The sequence below is a fragment of the Sceloporus occidentalis genome, unplaced genomic scaffold (assembly GCF_023333645.1).
Source record: "Sceloporus occidentalis isolate IW3139 unplaced genomic scaffold, rSceOcc1.0.p SCAF_2, whole genome shotgun sequence".
Classification (NCBI taxonomy): Eukaryota; Metazoa; Chordata; class Lepidosauria; order Squamata; family Phrynosomatidae; genus Sceloporus; species Sceloporus occidentalis.
Genome location: NW_028316982.1, coordinates 233,096,904 through 233,113,813, shown reverse-complemented (window position 1 = coordinate 233,113,813; position 16,910 = coordinate 233,096,904).

Here is a 16,910-nt window from a genome sequence, read left to right as displayed (position 1 = left end):
AGTGACAGGATAATGAAGCAGGTATCACAATGTCGTGTGACATCGTCTAATATTTTTTGTGGAACTGCACAATAGTGATACCCCGGTCACTTTTGCCCATGTGGATATCTATCCTGTACAGATCTCTAGACTGAAGGCAGAGGATTTGTGAGCACATGGAATACCTCACTTGCTGAAAACTGAATTCATAGTGCAGAAATAGTTTGCACTTAATTAACTCTGCAGGGAGAGATAAGGGAAGGGGTTCAATCTTGCCTTTCCCTATAAATTGAAGCAAAAGAACTCTACTGCAGCCTTTCCTGGTTTGTTTGCTCTGATGTTGTTTGGCCACATGTATCCTGGTTTTCATTTGTGAATTTTTGGACAGTATACAGGCAATGCTGTTGTTCTGTGTATTTGCTGAGTTCTCCTAGTTTGCAGGGGTTTGTGTTCAGAATATTTATAAATTATGTAGCAGAGTTGCATTTAATCTGCTTGATCCTTACATAATTTCATGCTATACAAAAACAATAATTGGGTACTCTACCCTGCCCCTTTACCAAAGGACTCAGTTTCTGAGGGTGGGGATGACAAGTATATTGTATTTAGAAGCCTTTAGCTCTTAGAATTAAGAAATTACACTCACCAGAATCTTAAAGGATGCATATTTTATGGTTTATGGTCCTTTCCCTGTCCAAGGCCAAAGACCAACTGTTCTTGCTTTTCCAGAAACCCAATTAAAAACTTGGGGTAGATTAGTCCATGACATTCTTAACAAACTTGGCATGTTTCAAAGAATGTATCTGCCGGTAACATTACAAGGGTTCACCTATCCTTTCACCACAGTGGGCCTCATCCAATTGTCAAAGAAGTTATATTTTAAAATTGACATCTGAACAATAGCAATCATTATACATTCAAATGAAAAAAAGAAGTTCCCTGTAATGTTTGGAACCATAACTTAAAAATTATGCATTAAAATTAATCCATTACCCTCCTTTCATTAAAATTCTCTTCAATAAATTTTAAAAGTCATTATTTGAACCATTAAATACAAACTATGCTATTTCTGAGCAACCTTTAATCTGTCTCATCACTTTAATTTAATACTGGCTATTTTTAGTCCTTTCAAAATGGTATTTTTGACTTTTACCTATGTACTAAATTATTTCTATAACAATGTTCTTAGTGGATTAACTTTAATGGATTAAAATTATTTTTATATTAATGTGTTAGCACTAACACCAGTGTTTCCCATTTCTGTTCATTTCCATATTTAGTCATGTTGGCAAAGCTGGCAACTTTTAAATGCCACAAAAGTTTCTTTTGGATTTGATGTTCCATCTCAATTTGTTTTACAGCCTCCTATTTTTACGCCAAAGGCACCAGATCCTATCTGAGCTTGGAAGCTCAGCAAAGTCAGCGCTGGTTAGTTCTTGGATGGAAGACCAGATACTGTAGGCAATATTTCAGAGGAACGAACTGGTAAAAGCACCTCTGAGTATTCCTTGCCTAAGAAAGCCTTATGAAATTCATGGGGTCAACATTATAGGCACACACATACACACTTGTTTGCATATTTTGTAGATTATGTACCCATTTCAAGTGCCAAAGAGATTTCTTCTCTATAGGTATTACAGTGGAGTATATGACTCCTTTGTTACAACTCCATCTTGTATTGGTTTGTTTCTGGACACAATTCAAGGTGCTGCATATGATCTATAAAACCTTACACAACTTGGGTCCTGGCTATCCAAAAGACTCTACCTTCCATATGAGCCAAATTTTAAGATCTTTGGGAACGACATTTTTCTCAATTTCAACAGCTTCACAGGCATATTTGGAGAGGTCATTCTCCACAGCAGCTTCTATGCTTTGGACCTCCCTGCAATGAGGAACTTTCTATTCCACTAGGCATTTGGGAACTAATTGTTTTAAATAATGGCTTTTCTGTTATAGAACTGGACTCTTTTTAACCTGTGCTTTTAAAATATTTTTTAAATAATGGTTTTAATTCTACAGGCACTTTAAAATGATTAAAATAATTTTAACTGTAACTTTTCTGAATGTTGTTGGCTAAATGAGGCTTTACTTGCATGCAGAATGCTGGACTAGATCAAATTCAGTCTGATTCCAAATTTTTTAGACTAAAATATGAGATCTATTATTTTGCTAGATGGGCTCGCTAACACTTTCTTTCCCTGCTTGGGTTCATACTGGCTCCAATAATCTTTTTTTTTTTTAACCAATGCTTATAAGCGGTTTGTATGCAGTTGGGTTAGGGGCAATTGTACAACTATGGTTGTCTGCACATTTATGTACCCTATAATTATATTCTTATAAGCTCCTTAGACAAATGCAACTCTGGATACATTTGACAACAGCATGAACCTTGTTAGCAGTGTGACTGCTGTTTCTCTATATAATGTATTTTTATTGTTTCATGATATTAAAAGAATTACTATTCTTGCAGCATTCAAAATGGCTATGGAAAATAAAAATAAAAATAAAAATGGAAAGGAATGGAGTCTTTAGTTATGAAAAATGTGTACAAGAAATATAAGTAAGCAAATAATGGCTAGCATCTTATTGGGCAAGTCCACCTTGAACAGACCCATTAAACCAATTGTTGAATGGTGACTCAATGTGTCAGTAAATACCATTGATTTAATGGGTCCACTCTAGTCAGGACTCACAACAGGATTTAAGCCAGTGTATACAAGAGATATGTATATGTGAGTTTTCACTGGGCTCCCACTTAGAATTTTCCACCAGTTATGGCTTGAAGAGAGGGAATGAGAGCCAAAGAACAAGATCTGGCTGAGAATTTTGGCATGACCTTTCTTTGCTTCTATCCATCCAGACTTTTCCTGGTCAGGGGAACAGGACTGGCTCAAAACCTTTTACAGTCTATTGAGAAGCCACCCTCATTTGACATGTAGAACCCAAACAGAGTAGCAGCTTTATGGTTTTCTGTGGAAGTTGGCTGCTTGGAATTAGTTTCAATGATTGTGAAGAGACAGTATTCATTGAGAAAATTACATGTTTGCTAGTCAAAGAAAGATGAGGTGTGAAGACTGCAGAAAGAAGAGAAATGAAAGGACATGGTCAGACCTGAAATTCCAATTTATAGGCAACAGGGAAATAATAATAATAATAATAATAATAATAATAATAATAATAATACTAACAACAACAACAACAACAACAATAGGTTTTATTTATATACCGCCCAATCACTGGGAATCCGAGCGGTTTACAACAGAGGGGATAATAGACTGGCCCGTTACACACGGGCAGGAAAGTATGCGCGGAGCGCGTACTAGGGTTAAGGCGGGGTGGTGCTTCTGCACCGCCCTAACCCTAGTGCGCGCTGTGCACGCACAAAATGGTGGCGGCCGTTCCGCACGGCCGCCGTCATCGATACGTCCAAACGAGGCGATGCGGTTGTGACGTATTGGGGTTGTGGCAGGGCGCCTAGGGCACCCTTTCCACGACCCCAGAAGGAGCTCCGTTTCGGAGCTCCTTCCTGGTTTGGTCCGCTGGGCACAGCCTTCAGACGGCTGTGCCCAGCGGACCAAAGAAGAAAGGGGCCAAGCAGCCCCTTTCTCCTTCTTCCCGCCACCGCGGGGTGTCCTTGGGGCTTGAAGCCCCAAGGACACCCCTTTCCAGGCTGCGGGGAAGGGGCCTTTTGCCACTTCCCCGCAGCCCGGAAAGCGGCGGATCGGGGCCTCAGCGGCTGCTGCTCTGGCCACTGAGGCCCTGATCCGGCGGGGAAAGGTGCACCTACAGGCCGCCCCAAAGGGGCGGTCTGTAACGCGCCAGTAATAGATAATAGATAATAAAAGAGACATGCCAAGGGGGTCCCAGCAGGATTATTTCTCTGTAGAGCTTGGAAATATTGTTTTGGGGCTACAGCACCCAGGATCCTCCAGCAATAGAATAACAGTGGTCTAGCAAACACCTTACCAAGCAAAAAAATAGAAACAGTACAGAAAAGGGAACAACAGGAAAATGGAAACAATTCAAAGGGGGATCCCAGTAAGATCAGTTCTCTTCAAGGCTCTGAAAAGATACTTATTTGGACTTTCTGCTGCTCCAGAGACTAGGACCCAGAGCAATGGATGCAAGCTACAGGAAAAGAGATTCCACCTCAACATTAGGAAGAACTTCCTGACAGTAAGGGCTGTTCAACAGTGGAACACACTCTCTCAGAGTGTACTGGAATCTCCCTCCTTGGAGGTCTTTAAGCAGAGGCTGGATGGCCTTCTGTCAGGGATGCTTTGACTGAGAGTTCCTGCATGGCAGGGGGGGTTGGACTGGATGGCCCTTGCGGTCTCTTCCAACTCTATGATTCTATGAGTCTTTGATTCAATGATTCTATGGACTACCAAAATCCTCCCTTCAGTAGCCCTGGTGGCTGGAGGGGATTCTGGAAGGTGTAATCCAAAAAAGTAATTTTCCCAGCAAAACTCAACAGAAAATCAGGGAAATATATACAGTGATATTTTCTCATGGATGAAGAAGTAATGAACAGGAATGCAAGTTTTAAAATATAACATGAAGATGGCTGAATAAGTTTAAAAATGTGTGAAGGAAAGGAAAATTGTATGTTTCAGAGAAGTCAGCTTAAAATAAGAGGCCTATTTTCAGAAATCGCTATACCCACTTTTCCAACAGACTTCTGTCCTGTCCCTCACTAGGTCAACAAATAAATGTTTGGGAACAAGTACACTGAGAAATGTACTATTTGCTTATCCACATTCAGGCAAATTGACAATGAGTTTGCCATGTGCATAAATGGAATTATTGGCATTGTTAGTATTTGACATCAAGTGTCTCTGTGTCACAAACCATTTCAACTGTTTTGCACTCCAGCTCCACCATACACTTGAGAATAATATCAGACTAAAAGCCCTGCGGCTGAAATATAATGCTTAATAAAGTTCAACTTGGTGTTTTATTGGACTAGACATTCTCCTTCCGTAAACACACAAAATGACAGAGAAGATTAAAAACACATAAAAATGGCAGCTGGACCAAATAGTTGGCTCTTTAGGGGGAGCAAGCTATTGAGGAGTATACTACTGCAATTTTGGTCCCATCTAAGCCCATTGCTACACCTTGGAAAAGTTACTTTTGGGGAGTATACCTCTCAGTTGCCATGATGTCTGAGGTATTCTGAGGATTATACCTGTATTCCATAAAAGTAACTTTTCTGAGGTTTTTGCATTCTTCTCACATTGGTCTATAACTCTATATAATCACACAATCATGTGTGGCAGATTGTTATAGATTCCTATAATCCTGCTGAAGACTGCATAGAAAGGGTTTGAGGAACAGCTAACCTAAGCTGCCAGATCAGCCATTTGACAGGAAAAAAATCCAGTTCACCAGAATTTTTCATAAGCGTACTTTTTTACTTTTTGTGATAGCCTTAAAAATAGCTTGGAACCTGGTTTTCTGAAAGACAGGCTCTCCATATATGAGTCTGCATCTAATTTCTGAGGTCCTGCTTAATGTACTAGCACGAAAAGATGCCAGACCAGCAGGTACTTGGTGCAAGGGTTTTTCTGTAGCAGGGTCTGCATTTACAGAATTTACTGCCCCCAAATCAATATGGATAGATAATTATTAGTTTTTAAAATTTTATGTTTTCCACCCAGAAAAACAAAAACCGTGAGACATTCTTATTAAAATCTGCATTTTATTTGTTGCCCTTCTTTTCTTTTCTTTTTATGTTGATTTTTAAGGAGTGCATGTGTGTTAAAGAAGTGGAACACATTCCATGATCAAAATGAAATTTAAAAACAAAAACAATGGAACAACAGAAGAGCTATATAAAAGAGATGAAAAAAATGAATGACACATGGAATGAAGAATCATGTGACGATGAACCCCAAATTTGAGAAAGTGAGATGAAAGTGGCACTCAGAGAAATTGGAAAGAATAAATCACCAGGAACAGACAATATCTCAACCGAACTGCTTCAGACCATACAAATAGAAACCCTTCCAGTGTTAACTAAAATGTGCCAACAAATATGGAAAACAAAACAGTGACCAACAGAATGGAAATGATTTATATATAGCCCCATGCACAAAAAAAAGAGACACAAAGACTGCAGCAACTATAGGACCATAGCACTAATTTTCTAAGCAAGTAAAATTATGCTCAAAATTCTGCAGCATAGAGTTCAATCATATATGGAGAGATAAATTCCAGAGATCTATATGGGAGTCAGGAGAAGAAGAGGCAATAAGGACCACATTACAAATATATGGTGGCTAATGGAGTATAGCAAGCAATTCCAAAAGAAAATCAGCATGTGTTTTATAGCAAAACCTTTGACTGCATAGATCATGAAAGACTATGAAATGCTCTTAAAGAAATGGGAGTGCCACTACATTTGACAATCCTGGTGAGAAATCTGTACTTAGAACAAAAGGCTACTGTAAGAACAGATTGCAGAGAAACAGAATGGCTCCCGATTAGCATGGGGTCAGGCAAGACTGAATTTTATCACTCTATCTGTTCAACTTCTATACAAAAAGTATCATATGAAGACCAGGTTTAAACTCAGAAGAAAGAGAAGTTAAGATTGGAGGAAGGAACATCAACCATCTAAGATATGTGGATACTACTAGCAAAAAGAATCATAGACTTGAAACAACTACTAAAGAAAATCAAAGAATAAAGTGCAAAGGCAGGCCTACTGCTAAACATAAAGAAAACAAAAATAATTACTGTGGCCCGTTACAGACCGCCCAAAAGGGGCGGTCTTGGGCCGCTGCCGGTTGCAGCGCGGAGGAGCCACAGCAGCCAAACCGCATGACTCCTCCGCGCTGCAAAAAAGGAGTGCAGAAATCGCACTCGCGACGGCTCTTCCGGGTTTAGACGTCCGGACGCCACACGTCCGTTACGTCAAGATGGCTGCGCCCGTCTGTATAGGGCACCGCCATCTTGCCGTACAGAATACGTGCGAGGGGCAAGGCATGTCCGGAAGCGCCGCCCCTCGCGCGTATTCCTGGCGCAACGACAGCGCCGCTTAGGCCCGTCTGTAAGGCACCTAAGAATCATGGGTTTACATGCATTCAACCTAGATAACAAGGAAATTGAAATAGTTAAAGATTTCCCATACCTTAGATCAATTATCAGAATTGAAACTACAGTCAAGAAATCAAATGAAAATTAGGAATGGGAAGGGCAGTAATGAAAGAACTAGAGAAAATCCAAAAGTGTAAAGATATACAGCTGAACACTAAAATTAGAATTGTCCAAGCCATTGCATTCCCCATGTATGGGTGTGAGAGCTGGACAATGAAGAAAGCAGATATAAAGAAAATCAACTCATTTGAGGTGTGGTGCTGAAGAAGAGTGCTGTGGATACCATGGATGTCCAAAAAAGACAAACCATTAGGCCCTAGAACAAATCAAGCCTGAGTTCTCTCTGGAGGTGAAGATGACAAAATTGAGGCCATCATACTTTAGCAACATCATGAAACGGTATGACTCACTAGAAAATAATGCTGAAAAGGCAGAGGGCCGTAGGTAGAGAGGAAGACTGCACACCGGATGGCTAGACTCAATCAGGAAGGTCACAAGTCTGAACCTGCAAGATATGAGCAGAGGGGCTGAGATTAGAGCAGTGATTCCCAAACTTTGGTCCTCCAGATGTTTTGGACTTCAGCTCCCGGAATTTTTGGCTTTTGGCCGTGGTGATTGGGGCTTCTCGGAGCTGAAGTCCAAAACACCCGGAGGGCCAGGATTTGGGAATCACCGGAGTAGAGTCCTGGAGATGCTTCACTTGAAGTTCACTTAAAGGCTGCTAATAAGAACAACAATGTGTTGAAGACTGTTGATTTTCTCTTGCTGTGTTTCATCTTACAACTATATGTTGCCTAGTGAGAAAGAGTAGCCCTGAAAGACAGTTTAGCACTCTTGCAAGAAAAAAAAAATGAAATGAAATATTATTAGCAACCCTTGCATATTATAAAAACTACCAGTCTAATTTTGTGCCTCATTTAATACTTGATTCCACTGTGGTTTCTGGTATTTTCCCCTTTTAGTGGTTCTGTTCCATGAACTAGATTCAGAGTGATGACAGAAGCAGCCCTTAGCAAAATACGAAACCATTCCCATGTTGAAAATCTACATCCAGGAATTTGACTTTCAGTTATCAAGAAGCAGAAAAATGGGAATAAACCGTCAGTGTAATGCACTCATGTTCCATCAACTATATGGCTCACACTGGGGGGGCAGGTTTTGTCTTGTCTGGCACACTTGCCAGTTTCATTCAGTGCACCAGAAGGGATGCAGAATGGAGGGAAATGCATTCATTTTAATTACACACACCCTTTCCCCAGTTATGAGATCCTGGAGAAAATTTCTGTATGCCTCCTTGAGTTTTTATTGAGAATGAATGCAGGATGAATATAAAAATATACAGCATCTGTGTGAAGAATGTAAACTAGTTCTTAAATGATTTGCCACTGATGTTGCCTGACAGTATGAGACTAGAGAAACAGTTGCCCTTGGTTTACTCCAATATATGCATGTATGTGCTGCCCAGCTTATGTTTAGCTTCTGTTCTATTGATTTTGGACCACAACTCTGTGAAATATAATATCTTCACCACAAACATGAAGTGCCATTTCAAACTGCTGATCCTCATTATTCTTACTCTATATTTTCTCAGTTGGGCATTTCATTAGAAATGCACTAAAATTATAAAGCAAATGAATGGAAGCAGGCATTTCCATACTACATAATTATAGTACAATGATTACACTTTAGTTGCCATGGGTGCAACCTGTGGAATCCTGGGGTTCATTGTTTGGTGAGGCACTAGAACTCTCTGGAAAAGAATTCTGAATAGCTCTCCCTAAACTGAAAATCCCAGTATCCCATAAGCCAATGACATGATAGTTAAAGTGGAATCAAATTGCTATAAATGTAACACGAAAGAGATTTTAAAATTAACCGACCAACCAAAGCATAAACATATACTATTATCACATTTCTCATATTCAACTGGCTGAGAGGTTGAATAGGGAGTCTTCCTCCCTCTTTTCAGTGTGAGATGCACACACACACACCCTGTTCTGGTCCATGAAACACTGGAAAGCTAGATTTTCCAAAAATTCCAAAATTCAAAAAAAGTAATTCCACTAACCTAACAATTGCCATAAAGAGGTTGTCACCTCTTGGCACAGAAACCCCATTCTAGATGAGAGGAAGTGGGGGAAGATGTCTTTCAGTAACAGACTCCTAAGTATTTTATTCAGGAACAAGTTCCAAATATACAAGTTTGCATCTTAACATTTTTAATTGGTGAACTTGCACAAAATTGCCTCTGTTATCCAACTGGTAAAAACAATGACGACAACAACAAAAGCAAACAGTTTGGAGTGAGATTTTGATATAGAAAAAAAAATCCACAGTAAAGGTAACACTTGCCCTTTCTCCATTGTGGGATCCAATTTTCAGCTTTCTGCAGTAAAGGAGGAACCACAAGGGGATTTTTGGTACAATTAAGGATTAAATGTATTTCAACCCTAATAAGACTTCATGGTATTTGGTGGCTACAGTTAGTGGTGATTGTACATTTGTACTGGGATTTATTGTTATGTGCCTTTAGGTTGATTCCAGTTTATGATGATCCTATACTTTAGTTTTCTTAGCAAGATTTATTCAGGGGAGGTTTTCAGTTGCCTTCATTTTAGGCTGAGAGACTGTGACATACCCAGGGTTGCCTAGGATGTATCCACAACTGAGTGGGGATTTGAAACCTGGGGCACATTCACACTAAATAATGACAGTATTCTTACTCCACTACCATGTCTATATCCAATGGAAGCCTAGGATTTGTAGTTTGTTGAGGCACTGGAGTACTCTGGCTCAGAGGCATCCTTGAAGTTGGTGTCACCCAGTGTGTGGGGCGGAGGGGGGGGGCAAATGCCTTGCCCTCCCCTTCTCCTGCCTGCCTGCCTAGACCATTATAGCCCACCCCCCAGAGCCTTCAAAGTCTGACATGGCTCAACCAGACCCTGAGGGCATGTCCCCTGCAGCTGCCACCACTACTTGGTAGTAGGCCTGTTTTGATAAATATGGAACACTGGTGGAAGCTAGACATATTAAATATCCTTCTTTCCTTGTTTGGAAGAGAACAACTTTAGACTCACCCCTTTACACTGAGGACAGGGAAATGTCTAATTAACAATTTGTAAACCACTCTGATAGCCTTTTGGCTGAAGAACAGGGTATAAATATATTATTATTATTATTATTATTATTATTATTATTATTATTATTATTATTGTATTATCATCATCATTATTATCATTATCATCTACATAGACGACCCAAAAGGCAAATTGCTACTTCTAGCATTTGCAGAAAAAGCTGTAATACAGATTATCTTCAACAATAAACAAGATGCAAAATTTGAAGCAAGAAACGTGAACACCAACCAGTAATATGCATTTTCAGTGCATTAAAATCCGTCAGAGCAAGTGAGCAAGAAGAGAGTTCAGAACCCACACATTTATATTAATTACATTAAATTACAGGATTGGGGGGGGGGAGAGAATTAAGGCAGAACATACAGTGCCTTTTTGCCAGTATGTTGTAATCAACATTATGTACTGATTATTATTTAATTATCTGTTACTGAGCTGCCTTTCTACAGCTCTTTCTTTACAGCAATGAAATATTCTTGATCAATGTAGCTGTCATTCATAGTGCTTTTTAAAAGTAATTCATGTCTCTTGAACTTCCTAAATTCATAAAACAGAAATAGTTTGTTGTATCCAACCTGTCAGTAATGGCTAAAATTCATCTTCTTGTAGTTAACAACTTTCTGCCTTCAACTTCCAGCCCCAAGAGATGAAGACCAGTTTTCCTGCATATCTGAGCCAAACATGACTGGAGAACTAAAATGACAAAACCTGTCCTTCTTCTTTGGCAAAAGGTAATGAAAGAAGAATCTGTGCCTTTATTTCTTTAATATCCTGGAATGTCTCTCCCAACTAGTTAAGCATCTCGCAGGCCTGTCTATGCACTTTGCCTCAGAGGTAGTGTAGTCTAGAAACATAACCTGGATTAAGATGGTTCACAATAAGTATTTGTAACCATTTACAAACAGTGGGAGAATTATTCTTTTATTTTGACTTATATTTAAAGGAGCCAGCAACAATATGGTCACACTAATGAAGGGAAGAGTGGTAGGAAGTGCTCCCAAACCAATATGTATGCACTTCTCATTAATACAATTGTGGTGAGAACAGGGGTCATGTAATAAAGTCCTATTTCACAGAGGCCAAGACTTTGCATCATCAGACTACCTATGATGATTGAGCTTCATTGTCATAGTTACTTCTAACTAAGCCATGGGCAACTGGAAAGACCTCCTTGTGGTCCTACTGCAGCTGCTTGTCTCAACACACTCCGTGATAGAGAGAATGCTACAGTCATACTGTTCCAAAGTCCTGATCTGCAGCACCTTGGAAAACCTTTCGTTGGAGTCCTGTCTGGCTTCAGATATAGGCTTTTAGAGTCAGGCTTGATCATTAATAACTGGAAATATGAATATCATCTTACAGTCTTGTAAGTATACTGGACAGTATGTCAGGCTATTTGCCGCACCACTGATATGGAAGCAGGAGGTGATTGATTGATTGATTGATTGATTGATTGATTGATTGATTGACTGAATGATTGTTATGGTTGTTTAATTCACCATGAAGAATGTCCTCTGTCCCCACCAAATGTTCTGGAAAGGCAGTGGGACTGACGAAAGGGTCTTCCCTGAAGATCTTAGAGTTTGGGCAGCCTCCTTTAGGGAGAGATAGTCCTCCAGATGTCCTGGATCCAAGCCCTATATGGCTTTATAGGTCACAACTAGCACTTTGTGCCAGCAGCCAGTGGAGCTGTTATAACAAAGGAGTTGTATGCTCCCAGTCACCAGTCCCAAGTAACTGGTTTCAGCTCTATGGACTGGCTGAAATTCCTGAACATTTTTCCAAGGTCACCCCACTTGGAGCATGGTACTTACAGGAAAAGTTACTCCAGGTCAACATTAGGAAGAACGAACTTCCTGACAGTAAGAGTTTTTCGACAGTGGAAGATACTCCCTTGGAGTGTGGTGGAATCTCCTTTGGAAGTTTTTAAACAGAGTCTGGATGGCCATCTGTCGGGAGTGCTTTGATTCTGTGTTCCTGCATGGCAAGGGTTGGACTGGAGAGCCCTCGAGGTATCTTCCAACTCTATGATTCTGTATTCTACTTTCTGTGCCTCTTGAACTATTTTTAACAGATATGACAAAATGACAAAATTTTAGCAAAATGACAGGTAGATTATTATGAATTTTGCATACTTGTATGTACATTTTTACAAAATAATAAAAGCACAGAATGCAGAGATTTATTATTATTATTATTCCACCAACTGTGGAATACCAATGTGACTACCATGAATGACAAAATAATACATGAAATATTATTAAAATATTGAAAGCATGCACGTAATATAGCAAGGAAGGGAAGATATAAAAGATTTGAGTATGGAAAGGGATTGTATAGCACCTTTGAGACTGTTTCAAAAGAAGTCATAGCATAAGCTTTCATAGACTTAGCTGTACTTCCTCAGAGGCATGGCATGAACTGAGGATGTAGACCAAGAGTTAGTCTCAAAGGTAGTGTCAAGGAGTTGGTCCTGGTGACACAGTGGTTAAATGCTGGTACTGCAGCCACAAGATTCTTAGTTTGATCTTTGAGGAAGGCTTCAGGGTCCACTCAGCCTTGCATAGGTCAGTAAAAGGAGTGCCCAGCTTGTTGAGGGCAATTGGCTTACACATTGTAAGCCACTTAAGGAATGCTAGTTCACTGATAAGTGGTATAGAAATGTACTTGCTATTGCTATATTGCTATAAAGCTACTACAAGATCCCTTTGCATACTGATATTTCAGACTAACACAGCTATGTCTCTGAATTATGCAAGATCCTGTTAAGCAAATTCAAAGATGCATATAAACTAGTATACTTCTGTAGTTACTCATGGGCTCAGCTACACAGACATCTTGGTGATTGTGGTTCTTGGTGCCTTATCTTTATCATGGGGTGGTGGAACCTAGGCTCCGCAACCGTAGTCTTAGCTCAAGCCCCTTGCTCTGATTTCCAGAGTCCATGGTTACAATAATTGAACACTGGCCCCAATGTGACTTGGATGCACCTGGATATAACATTATATTGGGCTAATTTTCTCAATGAACTATTCATTCACCATGATAAAGACTCAGCAAGGAGTTTTTAATGGTGATGGAAGAATGTTGTGATCTGCAATCATGGAATCCTATCTCCTTGAGTTAGAATTCCAGCTGTGGCAATAATTATTAAACCAAATGAAATCTGTCATGTAAATATATATTCTAGCTGAAGAATCAGTCACAGTAACATCTCTCTCTCTCTCTCTCTAGAAATGCATTGGAATCCTTTCAAAAGATGGGTATTTCAAAATAATACCATGCTGGCTCCCCTATCACTACTTGTTTTATTGTTCACCTTCTTGGGTTCCATATTTCTGGGCAAAAGTCAAAATAGAACTCTAATAAATAAGCAAATCAGAAACTTCACAGAAATAAATAGGAGTGCGGGGAACACATCAAAGTTTACAAAATTAATAACAAATTCCCATGCACCGTTGAGCAACCCCATGTTAAAAATGTTTCTAGAGGCCCTGGAAATGTTACCTTTTTTGAAGGAATGTAACTACTAGGAGCCAAGCTAGCTGGGGATTCTGAGGTAGTTCTGAAGTAATTCAAGCTCTGACATAGAGAAGCTATCCTCATAGAATTTCCATGAGCACATCCAAATTTCCACTCAAAAAGAGAGCTGCAGTTCAGACAGTTCAGGCAACAGGTACTTTTTTCTTGTTCTTTTTTTTCACTGCAACTCCCAGAATCTCATAGCTATAATGGCCAGTGGCTTTTCCAGGCTCTGGTTTTGGGGTCTGTAGGCGGTGATCCAATTAAGGAATACTGTGGATGTTGCTTGTGCATATTGTTCATTGTTTCTCCGGATTTCATAGAATCATAGAATCGTAGAGTTGGAAGAGACCACTAGGGCCATCCAGTCCAACCCCCTGCCATGCAGGAAATCCAAATCAAAGCATCCCTGACAGATGGCCATCCAGCCTCTGTTTAAAGACCTCTAAGGAAGGAGACTCTATCACCTTCCGAGGAAGTGCATTCCACTGTCGAACAGCCCTTACTGTCAGGAAGTTCCTCCTAATGTTCAGGTGGAATCTCTTTTCCTGTAGCTTGCATCCATTGTTCCGGGTCCTGTTCTCTGGAGCAGCAGAAAACAAGCTTGCTCCAGAGAACAGGATTTGATCATCATTAGAAGCAACTGTGGATGCAGAATGTGGAACTCATCGTTTTATCTATTTACTGTCATCTATAAAAATATTGGTTACCAAAAATAATTAAATAAACCCAGGAGGAGTGTTAGGAAGTTTCAGATGGGCAAAACAATTAATCAACTTATAAAATTGTCAGTTAAAAAGCTGCCAACTTTTGATTTGCCAGCCTAGTAAAATGACAGTTTTTACAGCCTTGGCCAAAGAACAAGGCAGACTAGACTACGTTATCATCTGTAATACTATAGCAACTTTTCTTTCCTCTTCAGATTCTGGCAGGCTCAGCAAGACTATTAAACAAAGAATCTGAACTCCGCTAGCTCTGAAGTCCAAGGAAATCAGAACATGAAACCTTTGTTGATGAATTTTCATTTGACATATACATTTCTCGAGAAAGCGCTGACTTGAAAGTTAGAAAATGGATATAATTGAAAATTATACATACTACAAGGACATTGAGGATTGGATTCACTATTCTTTTCTCATGTATGGGTTCACACAGATGTTATCACAATAATGTGGCTATAATTTCAGACTGATGCATCTTGAGTTGTGGTTGATCTATGCTCCTTCAGAGTTATAGAGATAGCTGTCTTGTCTATACATAGACACACTAAAGCAAGGTTATCACAACAATGTGGATATAATTTCAGACTGATGCATCTTGAGTTGTGGTTGATCTGTGCACTTTCAGAGTTATAGAGATACCTGTCCTGTCTATACATAGACACACTAAACCAATCTTTCTCACCATCATCCCTTCCAGATGTATCAGATAAGACTATAACTTTCTGCTGGAGATGATGGCAGTTGTATTCCAATGAACCTGGAGGTCACCAGTTTGGGAGACAGGCTACATTAGAACAATGTAGAGAATCTCTGGACTGAAAAATACTTCCTCACTCAAGACAATTCATAGTACTCCTTCCCAAAGGATGGGATGACAGCCACACGCCTAGAAAAAATCCTAGTAATCCTATCTCCAAGAGAGAGTGAAATGGCCAGGGAACTCAGGAGAAAGATTTAAGGAGCTAGGATATATCTGTAGGGGTGGGGCAAAATGAGGACATTGCCCCCAATAAAAATTATGACCCCCCACATCAGTTTTCCTTCACCCCCCAAATTTCTAGCATTGCAGTATCTCAAAACTTCTATTAAATATTTAGAAAAACAGTTTGGGCATCCAAAAAAAAAAGAGGCAGGCAAAATTAGCAAAGGAATGCAAACATCTAATATAATAAAAAGGGGGGGGGGGGAGCAGAAGGGAAAGAGGAATCTTTAAGACTAATTGTTATAGTAATTTACTAATTTATATCAATTTACTAATTGATTTACTAATTTGCTAATTGATTTATTAAGACTAATTGATTTAGCATAGGTTTTTGTAGATATCGATTCACCTCCTCAAACGAAATGACAGAGTAATATTAAAACCATAGGTTATTAAATGTATTTATACAGTTGTAGGAATGGGACAGATTGTAATAGGTTCCAGAAAGATGTCATTCATCATCTTCACCATAAATCTTCAAAGGGCCATGTGATGCGATAAAGATGTTTAAGAGCTTTAAAATACTGTGTTAGTATTAACACAAAAAAGCAGTAAATCTGTTTACCAAAAGTCAATTTTCCAGGATCAAAATTTTCTCTGAGATTCTTTTTGTTATATGTTCAGTTATGAGGACTCATATATTAATATATGTAGTGAGTTATATTCACAAATTTCAATCAATTAGCAGAGGGATAAACAAAGATAATAATTTTATGATATGTAGTGTATCATAAAACTATTATCTTTGTTTATACTTCTGCTAATTGATTGAAATTTATGAATATAACTCAGTATAACAGCTGTTTCTCTTTCCGGTCTGCCTTTCAAATTTTTTGTTCAAAACTGCCACTTGTAAATATTATTATGTCCAGGAATGTTGAAGCATTCTGCAATTGATTTTGGGAAATGGTATTTCTAATGTCAGATTTGTATCCATTTATTCTCTTGGCAGGATAAATTGTGTCCTGTTTCTCCAACATATAGTGCAGAGAGTTTCTTACATAGGATGGTGTATACCACATTGGAGAATAAGCAACTACAGTACATCCATCTTATTAGCTTCTGTAATGTTGCCCCCAAAGTAGATGTGAGGAAAGAGTTGATATCTGGGTGTGGGCGTGGGCACCCGGCCCGATGTCACCACCCCTGGGATTTGCTCCATGTGCGTGAAGTGCAAATTCACAAACAAAACGCGGAGACTGGAAGGAGCTTGTCAGTGACGTAAAGCACCAGTCACAGAGCCACCTGGGTACCCGGCCCAGTTGCTTCACTGGAGCCGTGGTGAGTCTTTGATCTCTCGGCATCCGGGCTTACACACTCTTCCTAACCCAGTTACTTCACTGGGTAGGTGAGGCTCTCCCGCCTAACCTGGTCTTGCCCGGCCGAATGCCTCTTCACAAGGTTCGGGGACGCGGTGGGCAGTAGTCCCATGTGGGGCTCTCTCGTCCTTCCTCCGCTGGGAGC